Genomic DNA, 23,976 nt, shown 5'->3' with positions numbered 1-23,976 from the left:
GTCCATTCCTTGGGGCTTGAGGAGAGGCAGAACATCATGGTGGAGAGAATCAGCTCATGTCATAATTAGGAAGCAGAGAGAGACCACTCTCTAGTTATAAAATATATACTGCTTAGCCATGCCCCCAATTAACCACTTCCTCCAACCACACCCCACCTGCCTCCAATTACCACTCAAGTAATCCCATCAGGGATTAATTTACTGATTATTTTAAGACTTTCACAACCCAGTCATTTCTCCTCCGAACCTTCTTGCATTGTCTCATACATGAGCTTTTGGGGGACACCTCACATCCAAACCATGACACTTTATAGTTTTTTTTTTTTTTTTTTTTTTTTAATATTACAGGTGTTTTGTATATTTGTGTATATTTTTTTCTGGGCATTGAACTCAGGATCTCACATATTCTAAGCACCTGTTCAATTACTGAGCTATACCCCTAGCCCTACACACACCTAACTAGGTGTGTGCTATATTGCTCATATTGGCCTTGAACTCCTGGGTTCAAGTGATCCTTGTGCCTCAGCCTCCTAAGTGGCTGGGATTACAGGTATGTAATGCCACTCCTAGCCTTTATAGGTATTTTTTGTTGTTTTGGGTTTTTTTGTTTGTTTGTTTTTATTTTGGTGCTAGGTGATCAAACCCAGGGCCTTATGCACGCAAGGCATATTTTTCATCAATACTTATAGATCTGCATCATTTTCAATAGCTGTGTAGGATTTAATTGCTTGGGTATGCCATGGGCATATTCATATAATATATATTTTGTGGACATATCTGTTAACAATTCTTTCCATTATAAATAATACTACAATTAATTTTTTCATCAAATATTTAGTGAACACCTACCATGGGCCAGACATATGTAATGTATCTTTAAAAAAATTTTTTTATAGTTGTAAGTGGACACAATGCCTTTATTTTATTTATTTTTATTTGGTGCTGAAGATCAAGCCCAGTGGTAGGTAAATACTCTGCCACTAAGCTACAGCCCCAGCCCGTAATGTATCATATATGAAAATATTTGCATACTTATTAATTTAGGATAAATTTTCTGAAAGTAATTTGATTTGAGTGAGAGGATGAGCATATTTGAAGTATGATTATTTTCCTGGAAGCTTTTATACTAGTATAGCATTATTGGATATAGTCCAATAATGGTGATGAAAAGTGCCAGATTTCCCATACCTTATACAATATTAGATATTATTGATCTTTTTAGTACTTGTTTGATATGATGCTCTTTTGTATCTTTTCATTACTAGTTAAGTAGAAATCGTGTGCTTATGGTTTTATTTCTTTTGTCAGTTGTGTATTCATGCATTTCTGCTCATGCCTTTTTTGTTATTGTTTTTAGAATTGGGGATTGAATCCAGGGGTGCTACTGAGTATATCTCCATCCCTTTTTTATTTTGAGATAGGATCTCACTAAATTGCCAAGGCTGGTCTAGAACTTGGATTCCTTTTGCCTCAGTGCCCCCCAAGTAGCTGGGATTATTTGAGTGTGCCACCTTACTGGCTTTTTTTATTGATTTGTAAGAGCTCCTTATCCCATTAAGGTTATTAAATCTTTTATGTTTTAAATATTTTCCAAATTTGTCATTTGTCTCAAGTTTTTTCGTAGTGCCTTTTACAGTGTAGATTTTCTAGTCTTGTATTCAAATTTATTAGTCTTTCATGATTTCGGTTTTGGTCCCTTGTCCTGGTGATCTTACTTTCCTTATTTTAACCTTAATGGATTTTTTTTTTTTCCCTTAAAAATAACAGTTCTAGGACTGGGGTCATAGCTCAGTGGTAGAGTTCTTGACTGGCAGGTGCGAGTCACTGGGTTTGATTCTGCGCGCCACATATTAATGAATGAGTGAATGAATGCCCATTGACTACTAAAAAATTTTTTTTAAAAAATAACAATTCTAGAACTTTTTTTTGTTGTTGTTACTAGAGATTGAACCACAGGATGCTTTACAACTGAGCTACATTCCTCAGTCTTTTTATTTTGAGATAGGATCTCATTAAGTTGCTTAGGGCCTTGCTCAATTGCTGAAGCTGGCCTTGAGCTGTGTTTCTCCTACCTTAGCCTTCCAAGTTTCTGGAATTACAAGTGTGTACCATCATGCCTGATATAAAGTGTTTTTTTTTTTTTTTCCCACCTAGATAATATTTTTTTCCACAGGCATATTCTGTATGGAGAGTAAGTCAGAATTCTTTCTTTTTAAAGACTGAACAAAGTTTATTCAGTGAGAAAGTTCTCTCTGAGCTTTTCCAAGTGCATTAATGGCATCAGTGTTTTAGACTGATAAGCAGTTAGGGAAAACGAGCTTTGGAAGATAAATGCAGTATCCATTTAACTAGACAGTGCCTCTAAAAATTCTGTATATGAAGCTGAGGATTTGTTAAAATGCTGATTCTCACGGGGTGTGGTGGTGTACACCTGTAATCCCAGCTACTCCAGAGGTTGACGCAGGAGGATTGCAAATTACAGGCTATTTGGGGCAATTTAGCAAGATCCTGTTTCAAAATTTAAAAAGAGCTAGAGATACATATAGCTCAGTGATAGAGTTTGCCTAGCATGATGGAGGCCCTGGGTGGAATCCCCAGTACTACAAAAGAAAGGGAGAGAGGGAAGGAGGGGGAGGTATGGAGGAAGAGAGCCGATTCTCATTCGGTTGGTCTAGCATATGGGCTGAAATTTTGCATTTCTAACAAGCTTATCGATGTTGGTGATGCAACTGGTCTATGAAACACACAGTAACAAGAATTATTTGAGTATAGAATTAAGAGAAAAGAATTGTATCCTGTTTTTTGTTTTGTGTTTTAAGACAGGATCTCGCTAAATTGTTTACGGCCTCCCTAAATTGCTGAGGCTGATATCAAACTTATGATCCTCCTGCCTCAGCCTCCCGAGCCACTGGGATTATAGGCATGTACCATCATCCCCAATTCTTGCTATCATTTTGAAGAGTTGTTTGAAGCCAGCAGCAGAGTCGGAATTGTGACCTGTAGATCACTCTTGGTCTTGGTGAAATGAAATTATAAGAACTGTTTAATGTTCATACTTTAAGAGGGGGCATTAAAGAAGATATCAACTTCTAATTTTTTTTTCTTTTTTTTTTGAGTGGCATCCACAATTGAGGGTGGATGGTGGTAGGTGGGTCTAAAACCTTTGAAAAGGTACTAGGATTGGCATTCTGAATCTTGAAAGTGAAAGAGACAAAGATCTTCCAGTATTATAAAAGTTAAGTATCTGGTCAGATAAATGAAATTTAAGAGTAGTAAAGTATTGACAAGGAGTACTTTGTAATTGGGATGGTTTCTCCCACTTTTTAAGTTTACTGTAACTGGCATAGTGATTCTACTAAGAAAGTAAAAAGAAGTGTTTTTTTTTTTTCCCCACCTAGATAATATTTTTTTCCACAGGCATATTCTGTATGGAGAGTAAGTCAGAATTCTTTCTTTTTAAAGACTGAACAAAGTTTATTCAGTGAGAAAGTTCTCTCTGAGCTTTTCCTCCAGTGGCAGCTGGGTGTTCACTTCATAGAATTAATTAAAAGACTCTTATCTTGGAAGTGTTATAGTGGATAGTGAACTTTTATCTTTAGGGGAAATTTTGACAAGTGAAATTGTTGAACTAGCCATGTTTTGTGAATTCACAGTGCCAGTGTTTCAGTTGTGTTTTTAGAAATTTAGATTTTTTTTTTCCTTGTACTATTTTAGAGATAATTCGTTTTCAGGGTTGGGGTTGTGGTTCAGTGGTAGGGCGCTTGCCTAGCACAGGTGAGGCCCTGGGTTCAATCCTCGGAACCATATTAAAATAAATGAATAAAATAAAGGTATTGTGTCTATTTACAACCAAAAATAAAAGAGTTCATTTTCACATTTCCTTAATTAATAGCATTTAATACTAAAATATTGAGAAATTACGAATAACCCCCATAATTTGTCTTTTTGACTAACATTCTTGGAATATTGGTTTTCTTAAAAATAGTTACAAGACAGTAAGGAGACAATTTATTGTGCTGTTATGGAGGGAGAAAGATTTAAAATGTAGTCCTGGAAGAAGGTGAGATTTAATCCTAGGATTTTAAGTGTTTCTTTAATTATATTGGCTACTTCAGGGTTCATTTTGGTCCTATATGACAGGTCTTTTCCCTAATAACATGTGGTTGCTTGCGTGTCTTGAAAAGCATTTGCTACACCTATTATTTCTGTTGTTATTTAGTTCTCTCATAACACAACTGATAAAATTTAAAGTAAAACATCAAACACATTACAGTTTGTATTTTTAGCCAATAATGTGTTTCAGTTCATTTCTTCATTGGCCTGATTCTTCAACAATGTGCAAATTACAGCTGTAGCTGTTTTTATTAAAGCATCTATTGGAAATGAATGTGAGTTGTTCTTACTCTGTTTTTTTTGTTTGTTTGTTTGTTTTTTGCGGTGCTAGAGATTGAACTCAGGGCCTTAGGGCTTGCGAGGCGAGCACTCTACCAACTGAGCTATCTCCCCAGCCCTGTTGTTGTTTTTTAATCTCAGCCCCACCACTTAGTAGTTTCACACCCTTGGAAGTAATGTGACTTTTCTGTGCCTCAGTTTTCCTAGTTGTAAAATGAGAATGTTAATAGTCCTTTTCATAAGAGACATTGTCAGGATTAAATGAGTTAATCAACAGAAAGGGCTTAGAAATAGTTGGTGGCAAATAGTAGGTGTCCAGTAAATGTTAGTTGCTGTCAGTTTTTGTATTCAGGATAACCACTATTGCATTGTCTATGGTAAATTTATTTTGCTTCTTAAAACAGGCATATGCATATTCCGATTCAAATGTGATATGTGTGGCCAGTTAAAATATACACTGAAAATTAATTTTGAATAAAAACCGTAAGAATTTTTGTTTAGCTACTGTAACTTTAATCCCTATAAAAATAAAGAAACCATTATTTCACTCATTTTTTAATCTAATAAACTATTAATACCTGCTATTTATTAGGCATTTATTAGGTGTTAGAAATGTAAATGGAGCAAACTTGGTTCTGATTTTAAGCTGCTTAGAGGCTGGTGGAGAATGGTACCACTGAATTTTAGTGTTTTAAATAAAGAATATTTACATTGTTGTAAAAATCTTTTTCACTAGACCATTAATAAAATAATTTTTTTTTTTTTTCCCTGTGCTGGGGATTGAACGAACCCAGGGCCTCATGCTTGCAAGGCAAGCACTTTACCAACTGAGCTATATCCCCAGCCCAAAATGATAAATTTTTATTTCCTGGAAGGTGTCTAAATTGAACTTTCTTGTGGATTGTCCTTTTACTCTTAGCATCTTATTTACCACAACTCCATGGTACTGTGATCATTCCTGGTTCGCCCATATGGAAATCAAGGATCCAAGAGATTAAGTAGTACAACTGCAAAACTCACTCTAGAATCCTACCGAATTTTATTTTTTTGTGGTGCTGGGGGTCAAACCTGGGGCCTCTCACAGGTTAGGCAAATGTTCTGTCACCGAACTATACCCCCAAACCACCTACTAAATTTTAAAATTCTTGATCCTATTCTTCCCTTCATATCATGGTTCATGATCTCCAATGGAAGACTTGACCCAATATGTTGTATTGGGGGTTTATGTATCTGCTTCCATATTCAATTAGGAGCTTTTCTAGAGCAGAGACTAACTTTATTTATTTATTTATTTATTTATTTATTTATTTATTTTGCGGTGCTGGGGATTGAACCCAGGGCCTTATGTGTGCAAGGCAAGCATTCTACCAACTGAACTATATCCCCAGCCCAACTTTATTTATTTTTTGCCTCCCACCCCAACAACTAATAGAGTACCTGTCACATATTAGATATCTAATAAATGTTAGTTGATAGTATTGTAAAATGTCAGAAGTAGAAGGAAGTTTAGATCTCATGTAAATCATAAGACATTTGAATTTCTGAAAACAATTTAGGTTGCTTACATAAGGTTACAGCTTTTTATTTCAACTCTGTAGTGTATTTAAAAAACACACACACAGCTACTATCATCACATTATAAGAGAACCCCCAGCCCCAGCCCCACATATTTTTTTGGTGGTATTAGAAGTCAAAGCCAGGGTCTCACACTAGGCAAGTGATCTACCACTGAGCTATATCCCCAGCCCTGTCTCCCTGACCCCTGACCCTGTCTTTTATTTTAATTTTGAGACAGAGTCTAAGTTGCCCAAATTGGCATCAAACTTGGGAGCCTCTTGCCTCAGCCTCCCAAGCAGCTGGTATTAAAGCATTCATCACTGTGCCCAGCAAGAAGCCATTTTAACCTCAAAAAGTAGGAAGGACATTCTCATGTTAAGCACAATTGGTAACATTATTTTGTGATGACTGGCATCTGTTTCAGGAGTTGTACTTCAGGAACCATTATCTAATTCAGTCCTCTACTTTTAGAAATGTAAAGCTGAGCCCAGAGATGTATGAGAGTTCTTAAAGCAAGGCAAAATAACAACTGAATCTGGAACCTGGATCTTTTGATGCCCAAAAATTTGATCAAAAATTTGAGCCTGTCCCCTGAGTTCTCCTCATATGATCAGACTTAGGTACAGAGAACATGTCATGTGAATTAATGAAGATTCTATAATTCTTAACAAATAGACTTGGAACTTGAATCCATATTATCCAACTGTTTTTAGTGCATTTACTTCTGTGTACCTTAGTGAACTCCATTCGTACCCATTTAACTATAGGGATAGAATTATAAGTGATTGAAATTGAAGGAGGTATCTGTATTTAGGATTTCCTTTCCTTGAAAATTTCAGATTTGGAACTTAAGCAGCTTCTTCCAGGGAAGTGTGCCAGTGCAGCCACTGTCGCAATCAAGATCTTGATCCGAATACATAGGTTGGAATATTGGTGGGGCAACAATCCTCAGACACCTCACTTAGAACAGGTAAGTGAAATAGATAGTTTAGGATAAGAAAAGTGGATTTGAGTGTTAATTGCCAAAGTTCTTCCTTCCTGTTTTTAGATGAAAAATAGATGAAACTTTAGATGTAAATTAGATGACTGCCTTTAAACACTTAACCCTTTATTTTGGCAAAAACAAAGCATTTGGGATGTTAGGTGATAGGGCAAAACATTTTCTTGATTGTAAAATGTGTCCAAATATTAACAGTGGTGAAATTTTAGGGTAAGTAAAAGTTGCTTTTCCTCTTTTTGTGCGTTTCCAAATTGTATTTATGAGATTGTTATTATTTCATTACAAACTACCCAAATTTAGTGACTTAAAACATAATCCTTTATTTTGCTCTTGTATCAACAATTTAGTCAAGACTCTTGGACAGGGATACTTGTTACTATTAATAAATGACATGAGGTAGGATTGCTGGAAGGGTAGGAGAGACTCAGTGCTGAGAACTAAAATCATTCAATGACTTGCTCACTCTCGTGTGTGTTGATCGATGCTGGTTGTTGGCTGGTACTTCAGCCTGGGCTATTGGCCAGAACACCTACCCTTATGGCTGTTTGGCTTCCTCATAGCCTAGTAGCTGGGTTCCAAGAGAGAGCCTCCTAAGAGAGGAAGGTGAACGAGCATGACATATGTGACTTAGTTTTGAAAGTCACATAGTTTTTCTTTATAACTACCTTAATCAACAGAATAAAGGTCCACCAGTTTTGGAGGAGGGGTAAACTGGGGTGTACATAGAATTTTACTGCTTGAAGGGAGGAATAATCAGCATTGCATTGTAAGAAGGCTATATGAAATGGACTCTACTTTTGTAACCATCTTTGGAAAATATAATCTGCCAAAATTATGTTACTTCAGAGATAAAGAATATAAATGTGTAATGTATGAAAAAGGAATATTTGTACGAAATTGTGGTATATGAGTCCAATACGATTTTGATGTGTTCTTGTCTGGTAGAGTATGATTTTGAAAATGGGATGTTAAGGGCTGGAGTTGTGACCCAGTGGAAGAGCTCTTGCCTAGCATGTGTGAGTCACTGGGTTCGATTTTCAGTACCACATATAAATAAATAAAAATAAAGGTCCATTGACAACTAAAAAAACTATATATTTTAAAACAAGAAAATGGGATACTTAAGTAGAAAGAAAGGAAATAGATTGGAATTTTCTTTTGTGTCCACAAGACAGATTACTACTATGATCAAAAGTACAGACAAAAGTTTATAAACACAGTGAAATATAAAATTGGTAGCTTGGATTTTCTTTTCTTTCTTTCTTTTTTTTTTTTTTAAACATGCTAATTATTTTAAAGTTAGCTTGGATTTTTTTCGTGTTTTTATGATTTGAGAATTATTTGGGCAATAGGTCACCAATATAAAGTAGAAAAACTAGTGCCATTTTAATATGTACATTTTGTATAATATTTTTAGATAATTCTCTAAGCATTATATAGAGCTTCATTCACTATAGTTCAGAAATGGGCTCTAGATATCATCTCTTAAATCCAGAAAATTGTCTTATTGTCTAGGTGATTTCCATTCCTGAGGATTTAAATCTATGAGTCTAATTCAGTTGAGTTAGTTCATCACTGTTTTCTTACTACTCAAAGGTAAAGAGATATTCTACGATGGAAAATAACTGTACTAGTGTGATAATAGAGGTAATCTCAGAAGTTTGCTAAGTCTTCACTGTGATTGATGAGAATTGACAGTTCTGTGAAACAATTTTAGTTGAAAACGTGTCTCGTGTGCTCACAGATCTAAAGATTGTTTAAAAATGCAAAATGAATTTTTGGTAATTGTGGAAGGCATAAATTATATTGCTTTGGGGGTTAGTGGTATTCCTGTTTATTGTTACTTTCTGATGAGATTCCTCTTAAATTTTTTTATAGTTTTTAAATCAGTGCATTACAGATACACATAAAGGTGAAATTCACTATGGTATATTTATAGACATAGGAAAGCTTGGTCAGATTCATTCTACTGATCTTCTCTTTTCCCATCCCTCCTCCCTCCCCTTCAGTCCCCTTCCTTCTCCATTAATTTGTGAAGTTTCCTTTTTAATTTTTATTTAAGTTTTTGGTGGTGCTGGTGATTGAACCTAGGGGCACTCTTCCACTGAGCATATCCCCAGCCTGTTTTACTTCTTATTTTGAGACAGGTAGTTGGTAAATTTCTGAGGCTAGAACTTGAAATCCTCCTGTCTGAGCCTCCTGAGTTGCTAGAATTACGGGCACACATTACCATGCCAGAGACTCCTACTTGCAAAGACAATAATGATTTTGATTTTTTAAATATCATTCAGTTTATACAGGTTCCTTGACAGTACAGAGTTGCTTGGCTTATTATCCCCATTACTCCTTAGCTTTATTTATTTAATTAGTACTGAGGATTGAACCCAGGGATATTCTACCTTTGGGCAATATCACTACCCTTTTCATTTTTTATTTTGCTGAATTGCCCAGGCTGGCCTTGCACTTGCCATCCTTCCACCTCAGCCTCATATGTATCTGAGATTATAAGTGTGTGCCACTGTACCTGACTTAACATCAATTATTAAGTGACATAGTACCTTTTATAAATGCTTAATGAAAGTAGTTAAAATACAGCATAAGGATACCATTAGCATAGCAGAAGATTCACCATGTTAACCATTTTAAGTGTATTGTTCAAGTGTTTATGCATATTCACATTATTATGTAATTCATCTCCCAAACTCCTTTCATTTTGCAAAATATAAACTCTATTCATTAAATGAGGTTTCCTATTCCTCTCTCCTTCCATTTCCCAGCAGCCACCATTCTACTTTCTATGAATTTGATTATTCTAGATATATCGTACAGTTTGGATTGTGCATTATTTGTCTTTTTGTGACTGGTACATTTCACTTAGCCTAATATCCTCAAGGCTTATTCATGCTGTGGCACATGTCAGAATTTCCTTTCTTGTAAGGATGAATGGTATTTTGTTGTGTGTGTGTGCATGTGTGTGATGTTTTGTTTATTCATTCTTGGGACACTGGGTTTTCTTCCACACTTTGGCTGTTGTGAATAATACTGCTGAGAGCATGGGTGTATAAGATATGTTTGAGGTCCTGCTTTCAGTTCTTTTAGGTATGTAACCAGAAGGGGAATTTCTGAATAACCTGGTAATTCTGTTCTCAAATTTTTGAGGAACTGCCATTCTGTTTTCCATAACAGTGCATGCACATGTACATACATATATATATATATATATATACATATATACATATGCACACACATACACACATACATACACGTATCTATTTATTTGAGACATGGACTTGCTGTGTTGCCCAGGCTGGTCTTCAGCTCCTGGGTTCTAGTTAAGTGATCCTCATGCCTCAGCCTCCTAAGTAGCTGTGACTGTGGGTACATGCCACTGTGACTGACTTTTAGCAGTTTTATTCACAGATTATTTATGTACCATAAAATTAACTCATAGTAAATATATATATCAATGATTTAAAACATTTTTTTTAGTTGTAGATGGACACAATACCTTCATTTATTTTTATGCAGTTGCTGAGGATCAAACCCACTGCCTCACACATTCTAGGCAAGGGCTCTACCACTGAGCCACAACCACAGTCCCATATCAATGATTTTTATCAATTTACAAAGTTGCACAACCATCACTACAATCTAATTTGTAGAATGTTTCATCACCCTGATCCCTAAAATCCTTTATGTCTCTTTGCAGTTAATTCCTGTTCCCACCTCTAACCTCAGGTGATAACACATGTACTTTTGTCTCTACATATTTGCTTTTTCTAGAGTTCTAATATAAATGGAATCATACAATATGTGGTGGTGTCTTTTTTCACTTAATGTTTTTTGAGGTTCATACACATTGTAGCATGCATCTACTTTATTCTTTATATTATTGAGTAGTATTCCATTGTATGGATAATAGCACATTTTATTTAACATTTGGATTGTTTGTATTTTTGGCTATTACATTTATCATCTATGTTGTATGTGTCTAATCATGTATATAATGCATGAACACAGAACTTAAATGTAATATAAATATATATCTAAATGTATGTGTTGAGGAATATACTCAAGATTTTTTAATAGGGATGTAGAATCAAAATGTTTTGATGTCAGTGTTCTAGTCCTGAAAAGTTGGAAAGCAGAAAATGAATAGAATTATCCTTTACAGAGGTTTGATTCTACTACTCATAAGTATACTCTACTACTTAAGAAATAAATTAAATTTGTTAATGTGATACTTAAGATACTCTGCCATCTGACCTTAATTATTTCTCTGCTTTCTACCACTTTGGTCTTATAATTTGGTTGTTCCTTTTAGATGATTTCCACCAAATTTCTTGTTTCCTTCAATAAATGATGCTCTTCTGCTTTTTGATCTTTGCCAACTGTTCCCTTTGCCTAGAATACAGTATATTATTTAAGCTGAGGGTAAATAACTTCTCTGAAGTGCTCCTTGGTTTATTCAGGTCAATTTAATCACTTTATCTTCTGCAATACTTCTGTGGTAATACTTTATTACAGCAGTTCTCAAACTAAATTGCAGTTATTTCTAAGCATATTTGCCTTCCTGACTATTACCATCTTGAGAATAAGGAATGGACCTAATTCAACCCATGTTTGTTGAATACATAAATGGGCAAGTAGCCTTGTGGTTGAGGTATTTGCATGCCTCTGAGAGTGAGTGTCTTAAATTTTGGGGCCTGGCCACCTCATTTGCTTTACACTACTTTCAGTCCTGTTTGTCAATTCAGGTCAAATGGGTTCTGTTAAGTGATGCAGAAATGAATTTAAGGATTTGTAAATTAGAAGCCGGATAATTATTGAAGAAATCAAGGAATACACATTTGGGGGCCATCTTGGGGGGGAGTGAGGGAGAGGGAGAGAGAGATGCTTTTGGGGTTCTCAGGCTCTTCTTTTAAAAGAAACTTGGTGAGGAGTGACTGTGGGGAGGTATGTGAGGATAACAATTCTGGAGATTACAAGATAGTTTATAGTGGTTTCCAATATCTGATACATAAATAGTGTTGAAAAGTCCCCTAAATTACAGATTTCTTAAAATAACATCACTCTTTGTTTAATCTGTTTATTGGTGGGCTAATTAATAGTGTACAAGGTAATTTTCATGGGTGAATTTATGGCAACTTATAACATTTCCAAATTGCCGAGAAATTTTGGAGTGACAGGTCTAGTATGAAGAGTGACTTAGGAAAGCTGGGGTTGTGGCTCAGAGGTAGAACACTTGCCTCGTATGAGTATGGCACTGGGTTTGATCCTCAGCACCACATAAATAAATAAAGACATTATGTTCATCTACAACTAAAAAATATTAAGAGAAAAAAGTGACTTGGGAGTGATAGACCTACAAATGCATGAGGAACTTCAGATTAAAATTTTATTTCCTCATCCTTCCTTTTTTCTCTTTTCCACCTTTTCTTTATTTCTTTTATCCTACCTTAGTTTTGATCCCAGGCACAGAGAAAGAAGGCTTTCATAATGAGACATTTTAGTACAGAATTTTCATTACTTAATAGAAAATGTCAAAAATTCTACCTGAAACAGAGAATTAGGGTTGGAGGAACTGAAAAAGAACTTAAAGCTATCTTGCCAGTGGTGAGTTTGGGTTCCCTTAATAATACCAATCTCCATTTACTGCGTATGTAAATAATTCAGTACCAGATGCTATGTTAAGCTGTTTATATACCTTATTATATATACCTATGTTATAAGGCAGATAATTTTACAGATGATTCATCTGAAGTCTAGATTGATTAAATGATTTGAAGATTAAAATGAGAATTTAAATCCAGGATCATTTAATTTCAAAGACTGTAAGTGTGCTATTATTACTGTCCATAACTGATGAGAGTATCTTTTTATTTATTTTTTGTGCTGGGGATTGAACCCCAGCCTTGCACATTCTAGGAAAGTGTTCTACCACTGAGCCACACACCCTAGTCCTGATCAGTATCTCTTTAACTTGTAGTAAGTATCAGTATTTTTTATCCTGAGAGATAGATGTTAAATTGAAGATAAAGATTAATTTATGGTTATTTTCTGTGCTTTTTTTTTTTTTTTTTTACTGTGATATGTGCTACAAAGAAAACATTTTATTTTGTCTTCACAAAACCAATAAGTTATCTCCATTTTATTATTGGAGAAATTGTGACTTTAATGTGTCATTAATGAGGAAGTAGCAGAAATTGGTTTTAGACCTGTGATATCTGACGCAGAGCCCATTCTCTTAGTTCTTTGCAGTTCAGCTTCCCAGCATCTTCGGTGTTAAGGATCAGGCAAAGTTTCTTTTTCTGCTTTTCCAGTTTTTAAAAAATATTGTATTCTTTTTAGTCATTCATGACAGTAGAATGTGTTTTGATATATCATACATACATGGAGTCTAACTTCCCATTTTTGTGGTTGTACATGATGCAGAGTTGCACTGGACATGTATTCATATATGAACACAGAAAAGTTATGTCCAATTCACCTACTGTCTTTCCCATTTCCATCCCACCTCCCTTCCCCCATTCCCCCCATCCAATCTGGTGAACCCGCCTTAATCACAATTTGCATATCAGAGAGAACATTAATGTTTGGTTTTTTGGAATTGGCTTATTTCAAGTGAAATAACATGATAACCTCCAGTTCCATCCGTATACTGGCTGATGCCGTAATTTCATTCTTCTTTATGGCTGAGTAATATGTACCATATTTTCTTTATCCATTCATCTGTTGAAGGGCATCTAGGTTGGTTGCATAGCTTAGCTATTGTGAATAGCTGCTATGAACATTGATGTGACCGCGCACTATCGTATGCTGATTTTAAGTCCTTTGGGTATATACCGAGGAGTAAGACAGCTGGGTCACTGGTAGTTCCATTCCAAGTTTTCTGATGAATCTCCATAATGCTTTCCTGAGTGGTTGCACCAGTTTGCAATCCCACCATATATGCTTGTTTTATAGTATGTCATTGTATATATAATATAATTTTAGTCAGACAGTAATTGACAGTAGTATTACGGAGTCCTCTGCTGGCGGCCTGACTTTGGGATCCTACCAGGTCTGCCCACTCACCACCTCAAGAGCTTAATTAGCAGAGAGAAAGAAGAGTGGTAGTGAAGCAGGAAAGAAGTTTATTATTATTATTATTATTATTATTATTTTTTTTTTTGTCAATACCAAGAAGACAGTTGCTCTAGAAAACTTCCGTGTGCTGACAGTAGCTTCTTTGATTATATAGGAAAGGGACAAAAGCAGGGAGCCAAGAAATATGCATCTGGTAGCAATCTCTACCTGGTTTAGCCACAATCTGGTTTTGCAGTGGTCTTACTTGAGTCCTGCTGGTGTCTTCCTGGTGCCCAGAAAATTATTATTGCTTGGGGACCAGTTTCCATTCCCAGTGTGAGATGATTGCCTGAAGAAACTGGGAAGGAGAAGTAACTTGAACAGGTTAGAGAGTCAAAATGGAGCCTGTCAGGACAGTGATCTGGTTCTCCTTTAAAATCTCCCAATTTTAGAGAACCTTTGTTACGGTGTCACAGTTGTGTGTTTCAAGTTAGTTATTTCAAGTTAAGTTCATCACTATTTAAAGGATCAGTTTGTTTTTTATTCCAACAGGTTATATCTTAGTTCCCTTGAGTTCTGTTTACATGTAAAATACAACAGGAATTAAATTCCTTTTTTCCTTTAAAGGAAACTATATAAAACGGGGAATAATAGATGGTCCTCTTTTATGCATTATTTCTTCAAATTTTTGAAAAATAATGGCTTGTCATTATGTAGATTTTTATTCAAAATAAGCACAGAAATTGAAAGTGTTGATATAGCTCAAATTTCTTATTTCATTTTGTTTCAAAGATCTTTTAATAGTTAAAATTAACCAAGCGTGGTGGTGTACACCCTGTAATCCCAGTGACTTGGATGGCTGAGGCAGGAAGGATCACAAGTTCAAAACCAGCCTTGGCAATTTATCAAGGCCCTAAGCAATTCAGTGAGACCCTGTCCCTAAATAAAATACAAAGAGGGCTGGGAATGTTACTCAGTGTTACCTGCCCTGGATTCAATCCCTGGTAGCCAAAAAAAAAAAAAAAAGTTAAAATTCCGCAAATTTGTATCAATATACGTAGAGTTAGATAGCAGATGGCAAGGTAGATAAGTGATGGGAATCAAGCTTCTTGCTCTTAAAGATCTTCAAGTCTCTTAGGAAAGATGGAAATTATAAACAAGTAATTTTTAAGAAAGTGTGTTATAGTGCTTCTTTTTTCCATTGCCAGGGATCAAACCCAGAGCCTCATTTGTGCTTAATTATAGTATTCTTGAGTTAATAGTAAGAAATGTTCCTTCTGACTTGCTTTATGGAAGAGGGTATGGCATTTGAGCTGTGTCCTGGAGATTTAGTAGAATTTTAGGTAAGTTGAAGTCTGAAAAGAGGTTGTTCTTTGTAGAATGCTTGGTTAACGATGAGGAAGAGTGGTAGATGCCTTCTTGTTCCCTTATTAGTGAGATGTATTCCTTTTATTCCTTTTTTTTTTTTTTTGATTGGACATATTTAAGTAATTGGGTTTTTTGGGAGACATTAAAATGAGAAATAAAATCTGGGCACAGTGATGTGCACCTGTATTCTGTCACCAGAGGGAGCTCAAGGAGGTCCTGGAGAGGGGAACCTCAACTCAAGATGAATGAGATGAATGGGGTCCTTGACAAATGTTGCAGAAATAAAATTTCAGGAGGTGTCTAATAGAGGCACAAGCAGGGATTTATTCAGGAAAGCTAGGACTATGTACTCAAAGGGAAAGAGAGTGTGGTCTGTCTTGAGATTAATATGTGCTTTTGGGGTTTTAGACTTTTTTTTTATTTGGAGGTGAGCATGGGAAAGGTATGTGGGGGATAATGTCAGTCTGATGATCATGACACAGTTTATGTTGGTCCAGCTATTCTGAGGATCTTTAGGTTGATATTGTCTCCATTATCTGATCAATAGATAACATTTGGAATGTACCCCATTTACATATTTCTTAAAATAGTGTATCTCCCTTTTGTTAAATACATTCTAAAAATGTTTTAGTATATTGCACAGGGAAGTTTTCATAAGGTAGTGAATTTACAGTAATTTTAAAGATTTGTAGAGTGAAATTTGGGAGTGATGAAAGAAAACTGACGTGAGAAAAGTATGGAAAATTGACTTGAGAAAAGTATGAGAAACGAGTAAAAGGTTTTCAAAATAAAGTTAGTATCTCCTTTTCTTTCCTTTGTCCCCTTTCTGTCTATTATTTCTTCTGTTTTATCTCAGTCCCAGCTATGCAGAAGAATCATTTGAGCTCAACCAAGAGGTTGAGGCCAATCTGGAAAAAAAAGGAAAATACATCTTAATTTGAAAATTTTTTTTTTCACAACTTTTATTTTGGTTATATTCTTTTTTAGTTCTAAAATTTCTATTTTGTTTTATGTGTCCTCTATTTCTTGGTTAATAATTCCTGTATTAAGGGCTGGGGCTATAGCTCAGTGGCAGAGTTCAGTCCTTAGCACCAAAACAATATAAATAAAATAAAGGCATTCTGTCCATCTACAACTACAAAAAAATAATTTCTGTATTAACATTTATTTCAGAGGTGTTTGGAATTTTTTATTTGGGCATTTTTGCAACAGTTGCTTTAAAGTACTTTTCAGATAATCCATTATCTATTTCTAACTCCATTGAAGTAGTGTTTCCCCACATGAGTTAAGATTCTGTGATTCTTCTGTGCTGAGTAATTTTGATTTGTATTCCAGATTTTTTAAAAAAATTTTTTTTGGTTGTAGATCAACACACTACTTTTATTTATGTTTATATGGTGCTGAGGATCCAACCCAGTGTCTCACATGTACCAGACAAGCACTGTACCACTGAGCCACAACCCCAGCCCTGTATCCTAGATATTTTCAATGTTATATAATGAGATTCTATCTTCTTTGTATTTTGTGGAGAATGTTGATATTTTTGCTTTAAACTTCTGTATCTTGAGGTTTCATGTCAATTCAATTTTCAGAGCTTGGCAGTTGTGTTCAAATCTGTCACATATGTGTTCTCCCCAGTGGTCAGTCTAGAGTCTGGGTTGACACCTACCCATATTTCAGTTTTTACTATTCTGATTAGCATCAGATCCATACCTACACAGGTTGAGCCCAGTAGTTCAGAAACAACTTTATGGGGTCACTTTCCCATGGAGAGAGAGCTATAGCGAAGGAGGGAGGAACAAAAACCAAAACAACACAACCACCAAAAGAATTAATGGTTTTTGGCCTGCCTACTTGGAGGCAGTGCTCTTCTGAATGGAGAAGTTGGTGCCCCTCCCTCAAAATTTTTGCTCCTGAAGGCTATCCCCCAGGGCTCTTGTTGTTTTTGTCATACATGCCATAGATGACATGGGGACTGGAATATGAGAATATGGAAAGACAAGATAGTGAAAAAGTACACAGGAGATTTTCTATAGGTTCTCCAAACATTGAGGAGGTAGAAGGTTTCTCCTGTTTCTCATTCTGTCTACACTATAGTGCTTATTCACTACTGGGTTTGAGTTCAGGCTGGAGGACACTTGAGGGGAAAAAAAAAAAAAAAGGTAAACTCACAGCTTGTATGATGATACTTGGAATTCTGGAGCTCTCCCTGGATCCATCTATGGTATTTACTTTTCAGAGTCTTCAAATAGCTATTCTTACATTCTGTCTCTGATTTATAGTTTAGTTTAGTGGAAGATAAAGGGAGGTGTGTATTTTACTTTATCTTATCAAACGGAAAGTCTTCCCATCATTTCCGTTTCAACTTTTTAATTTGAAATGATTTTAGATTCATAGGAAGTTGTAAAAAAGAGGCCAGTGAAGTCCCCTGTGCTCTTTACCCGAAACCCCCAAGGTTATATCTTATATAACTGTGATATAATACCCAAACCAGGAAATTAACATTAATACCAACTTTTTATTATGAAACATTTCAGATATACAAGAATCTTGGCAGAATAGTATGTTTACCATCTGTTTGTTTCCCACTGATAATTCAGTGATTTTTTTCACATTTTCCCATAATTGCTTTATATGTATTCTGGCATGTGTGCTTTCTCTTTTATGAACTACTTGAAAGTAAGTTGCAATTATTAATTTACCTCTAAATATTTACACATGCATCTTCTGAAAAAAAGATCATACTTTATAAAGATTTATTGAATAAACACAAACTGTTTCCAGATAGCCTCAATACCAAGGATAATACCTAAGAAAATTAACAATGTGAATGTGGTTTTTTTTTGGGGGGAGCGGGAGAGGACAGGAATCTTAATGTTCCAAGGTGTTTCTTTTGAAGTAAGCTACTCTTCTTTTGAGGTTTCTGTTACTATTCAAGGAGGTGGCCCTCCTGATGATATGCTCTTGGTAATTATTTTGAGAATCTGGACTCTTGCCATGTATGTGAATCAGAGCCTATGGAGTTCCCTAATTCTATATTTTGTTGTCTCATTTTTCCCTCAGCTCAGTAATACAGGTCCCTCAGCAGATACACATTAGAATAATTCTTATTGGGAGATTGTAACTTTATCAAACTAATTTAGGAACTAGCATGTGACTTCATTTTAAATCATTAATCAGGAAATTACTTAACGGTTAAATTGTGAAGTTTCTGATATGGTGATTTATAATGGTTATATCTAACTTTAAGCAACTGAAAACCAAACTACAAGGCTTAAACAAAGAGGTTTGTTTTTCTTACATAAGTCTGGAAGTAGGCAGTTGCCTTAATATTTTTAAGGTCTGTATTTTTGTGATTTGCTTGGTCTTCATGGTCCTAAGGTGTCTCCAGTCTTTTACCTACATTCCAGGAGGAAGGCAAAAGGACATGCCAACTGAAAGTTTTCCTATTAATGCTTCTAGCAAGTCATTTCTGATGTCTTGGGCCAAAATTGAATTCATATGGTTACCTCTAGCAGTTTTTAATCTTTTGACTTCTATAGTGAGAAGCAAGGAGGGAGTAAAGATTTAGGAATGACTTTTTGAATAGCTAATATAATAAATAGCACCTGTCACAATTAATATGATTGTATTCATTTAACCTCTAAATTGTATTCATTTTGTTTTAGAATGATGTTCACATAGGTGCTTTATAGTTATATAATAACATTTTACCTGGATATTGTGGGAAACAAAAGAACTGAGAACAGTAAAAACATTTTAAAAAATTATATATATATATATATATATATATATATATATATATATAAATTTGTAATTGAACCTTTATTTATTTATATGTGGTGCTGAGAATCAAACCCAGTGCCTCACACATGCCAGGCAAGTGCTCTACCATTGAGCCACAACCCCAGCAACAGTAAAAATATTTTTAAGTCTAGTTGTGAGGGTAAGCTTTTTGTAATGTACTGTGAAACTAGGCTTGCGTTTTGGAACCTTGGGCAATTTGTTGAATTTATAAGCTTCTGTTTCCTCATCTGTGAAATGGAATTAATAATACCTGACTTTTAGGATAATTTTGAAGTGTGAAATTATGTGATAATTTATATCAAGTACTTATGTGGTACCCAGTGTATTAGAAGTGCTGCCCTGGAAGATACTGTAATTGTTAGGCAGTTGGACATTGCGATAGAAGAGCACAGGCTTCATAGTGGACAGATTTGACTTGATTCCAGTTCTAGTACACACTTAATGTGTGGTCTTAGGCCAATTGATCTCTGAGATAGTTTAATTTAGGCAAAATATTTTTTCAGTAAAAATGTAGAAATATTTTAATTTACATATTAGTGAATCAATATGAAGTCAAAGTCACAATTACATGTTCCCCAAAATTCCAAACATCTTCCTTAGAATAATTGGTTTCTGTACAAGATTTAAATGTCCAATGTATATGTGTAGTTTTTACTCTGTGCTACAAAGTTTAAAGGTTCTGAAGTTCTGCTTGAGTATTCCCCAAGGCAAGTGCAGAATCTGTCTGTTCAGCAATTTCTCCAATAACTGCAACATTATCACCTCTTACAATGTATAGCCCTAGTACCACTTGTTGTTCTCCCTGTGAAGAGCTGAATACTTGTTCATGGCTTTCATCTAAAATCAAGTTAATGGTCTGGTCAAAAACCTTTCAGTGTTCCCACAATCATCCTCCCATCAGAAGTATTAACAGCAACAGTTTAGTTGATGTAGTTCTCCAAGGTGGACATCATGCTACTTGGCCTGGAGGTTCTGGGCAATGAAGCAGTGCAGGTGATAAATAGAGCTAAAAGGGCCCAGCAGAAACAAGCTGTGACTTGGACCCACCAGCAGCAACAAATATCCCCACCATCTATTTTTGAGCACTTAATTTTTTTAAAGCACTTATTATTTTTATTAGAGCACTTTTCTTTCTAGAGGTTGAAAGTTGACTGTGAAGTGAGCTTTAGTCCTTGGGCACATTGCCTAAGATTAGAGCAAGCAACCTGACTGGGAAACAGAAGTACAGCAAGGCAGGGATAGTAATCAAAGCAGGGATATTGCAAGGTGAAGGAAAGGCAAGAGAAAGTGAGATATACCCCAGAGAGAAGGGCAGACTGAAATGTTCCATAACGATTAAGCTTTGGACTTTTGTTAAGATGGGGGTGGGAGACCTTGGAGAAGCCACACCTCTTGAGGCCTGGGCTCTTGTTTAGCTGATGCCATCTCAAGGGAAGTCATAAGCCTGCACTGTGAGAAAATTGAGGGCATGCACCTGCATATTTGAGTCACTTTGCCCTTTCTGGCTTGGCACCACTAATGGAAGGTAATACAGCAGTCAACTGGTTGGGGTTGTGGCTCAGTGGTACAGCGCTTTCCTTGCATGTTCAGGCACTGGGTTCAATCCTCAGCACCACATAAAAATAAATAAAATAAAGGTATTATGTCTATCTACGACTAAAAAAAAAAAAAAAAAAGTCAACTGATCCTTGGAGCAGCTTGTGGGCACATGCATGACCTTGGAAGCATAGTGTATACTCATAAATCTCTGGAGAAGTGTGATGGACCCCTTTGTGGCTAAGTAGCCCGCCCGCCTTCCTAAGATGGATTTCTTACATAGCCCCACCCACAAAAGGGGGGGTGATTTATGTCCCTATGAGATCACATGATGGATATTAAGTCCTCTAAGTCACTTGCCCTTTTATAGCTGCCCCACCTCTCATTTCCCCCTTCTCCTGGTTCTGCTTATCTCTAACTGACTACTGACACTAACAGTTTTAGGTTCTTAGCAAAATGGAGTAGAAAGTACACCAAGTTCCCATATATCCCCTGCCTTCACAGCCAGACTTTCCCACCATCAATATCCCCCACCAGAATGGTACTATATGAAATATGGGGAAAAAAACAAAACAAAAAGTGTTTTCCTACTCTTGAACAAAATACAGTAGCACTGGTGGTCACCAAAATGTGTGAAGATTTCTCTTCAGCAACCCATCAGTTCTGCTGTGAACACCAACTGGGTGTCATATAGTTTAACATCTGGAGATGGTGTCAGATCATATCTTGAGCATTAGTCCTACAAGATTGTATCTCCACTTAAGATGTCAGTAGCAAACCTCAGGTTGTAACCTATGTTCCTTTTTTTTTTAATTTTAAAAAATTTGTTCTAATGATTATACTTCATGGTAGAATACATTTTTACACATTGTACACAAATGGAGTACAACTTCTCATTCCTCTGGCTATACATGGTTCTGAGTCACACAAGTAGTGTAACCATACACGTACATACGGTAATAATGTTTGTCTCATTCTTCAGTCCTTCCCGTCCCCACCACCCCACCTCTTATTCCCCTCTGTAAAGTTCAAAGTTCCTTCATTCTTTCCTACCCACCCCCCACTATGGATCAGCATCCGCTTATCAGAGAAGACATTCAGACTTTAGATTTTGGGGATTAGCTTATTTCCCTTAACATGATATTCTCTAGTTCCATCCGTTTACCTAGAAATGCCATAATTTCATTCTTCTTCAAGATTGAATAATATTCCCTTGTGTATACGTACCATATTGTCTTTATCCATTCATCCATTAAAGGGAATTTAGGTTGGTTCCACAATCTAGCTGTTGTCAATTGAGCTGCTATAAACATTGATGTGGCCACATCACTGTAATTTGCTGATTTTAAGTCCTTTGGGTAAAACTGAGGAGTGGGATAGCTAGGTCAAAGGGTGGTTTCATTCCAGGTGTTCTTAGGAATCTCCATACTGCTTTCCAAAGTGATTGCACCAATCTGCAGTTCCACCAACAATGTATGAGTGTACCTTCCCCCCCCATCCTCGCCAACACTTGTATTCTTGATAATTGCCATTCTGACTGGAGTGAGATGAAATCTTAGAATAGTTTTGGTTTGCATTTCTCTAATTGCTAGAGATAATGGACAGTTCAGTTCTTCTTAGCACTGAATAATAATTTGTTTTCTGGATATACCACAGTTTATCTGCTCACCTACTAAAGGATATCTTGATTGCTTCCAAGTTTTAGTAATTATAAATTAAACTGTTGTAAAGAGCCATGTGCAGGTTTTTGTATCATCTTCTTGTTTTTATTATTTTTCTTTTCTCTCATGTATCCCCAATTTAGTGCATTTTAAAATTTAATATATTTAATGTTTAATATAGGTATATACTGATTTTTAAAATATATTCATATTTTATATTTTAAGTGTGTATAATGCTCTCTTCCTGTGAATATCACTTTTTCCTTTTTGTTCAGTACTGTTTAAGATTTAAACGTATTTGCAAATCAGGTTTACAACTGACTTGTATAATATTTCATTGCATGTGCATTTATACATTTTGTGAATTTCTCTAGTAATGAATGCCTAGTGTATTCATCAGCTTTTCCTTACTGTGACAAAATACCAAGATAATCAAATTCAAAGAAGGAAAGGTTTATTTGGGGTTCAGTTTCAGTCCATTGTTGCTTAGCCCTGTTGCTTTGTGCCTGTGGAGGACATACTCTTGACAGGAGCATGTGGTAGAAGTGACTATTCACCCAGTAATGCCTGGAAAGAGAGACAGAGACAGACAGGAAGGGACTGGGGTTCCAAATCCTCTTCAGGGCATGCCTCTGATGGCCTAACTTTCTCCCTTTTGACTTCACCTCTTAAAGGTTCCACCACCACTTTCTAATAGTGTCACCCTGGGGACTAAGCCTTTAACACATGGGCCTTTGGGGGACATTCCAGACCCAAATTATAGCATTAGATGTGCTTTGAAAACTGCTAACACAACTAGTACTGCTGTGAACATTGTTATACATAACCCTGTTATGTAAAGGTTTCTCTGTAGTACTGTACCAAGGAAAGGAATTGCTGACTTGGGCCCATACACATACTTAATTTTACTAAATATTGCCAGATTGTATTCTAGAATGTTGCCCAGGTTATGTTGCCCACAAAGTGTGTTAGGGTTCTCATTTCCCTAAATACTCATCAACATTTGGTCTTATCCATCTGTTTAGCTTTGCCAATCTGATGGGTGTAGTATTTTGTTTTCATTTACATTTCTGACATTGAGAGTAAGGTTAGTAAGGTTGAGCATCTTGTCATTTACATTTTTTTTTTTTTTTTTTTTTTTTTTTTTTTGCGGTGCTGGGGATTGAACCCAGGGTCTTGTGCTTGCGAGGCGAGCACTCTACCAACTGAGCTATATCCCCAGCCCATTGTCATTTATTTTTTAGTATTTGGATTTCCCCCTCATGATAACTTATAGAAAGAAGTTAACATGTACATGTATTTGTTAATGGGATTGTATATACAATTCATGGCTTACATTTTTCATTTCATGATAATTTATGACTGTTTCCCTATGTTTTTCTATATCACCATGTAATATATGTGTATCATTCCATTTTATGGCTTTAAGTTATTTAATCTTAGTTGTAGAATATTTATGCTATTTTTGGTTTTCTCATTAACAGTATGTTGGCAAACTGTTAATCAATGCTACATTTTTGATGTGGCAAAGCTAGAGGGAGTAGCTCATGATCCCTTTGTGAAACTGAGTTTTATAGCAGATTGTAG

The 23,976-nt window shown here is 35.8% G+C and overlaps 1 protein-coding gene and 1 pseudogene across 15 annotated transcripts in view; one reads left to right on the top strand and one right to left on the bottom strand.

Annotated features, from left to right (window-relative positions):
• Positions 1-23,976, top strand: part of Numb (NUMB endocytic adaptor protein) — a 166,733-nt gene that overhangs the window by 27,652 nt on the left and 115,105 nt on the right. For 13 of the 15 annotated variants that reach the window (XM_047540322.1, XM_047540325.1, XM_047540323.1 and 10 more), the window contains exon 2: positions 6,789-6,919. The exons of the other annotated variants lie outside the window; for them this stretch is intronic. The gene's annotated coding sequence lies outside the window, so the exon portion shown is untranslated. The remainder of the gene's footprint in view (positions 1-6,788; positions 6,920-23,976) is intronic. 15 annotated transcript variants of the gene reach the window in all.
• LOC124976630 (U6 snRNA-associated Sm-like protein LSm8) lies at positions 19,863-20,145 on the bottom strand (annotated as a pseudogene).

Source organism: Sciurus carolinensis, chromosome 2 (assembly GCF_902686445.1).
Source record: "Sciurus carolinensis chromosome 2, mSciCar1.2, whole genome shotgun sequence".
Lineage (NCBI taxonomy): Eukaryota > Metazoa > Chordata > Mammalia > Rodentia > Sciuridae > Sciurus > Sciurus carolinensis.
This window is presented reverse-complemented; position numbering and strand designations above follow the sequence as displayed.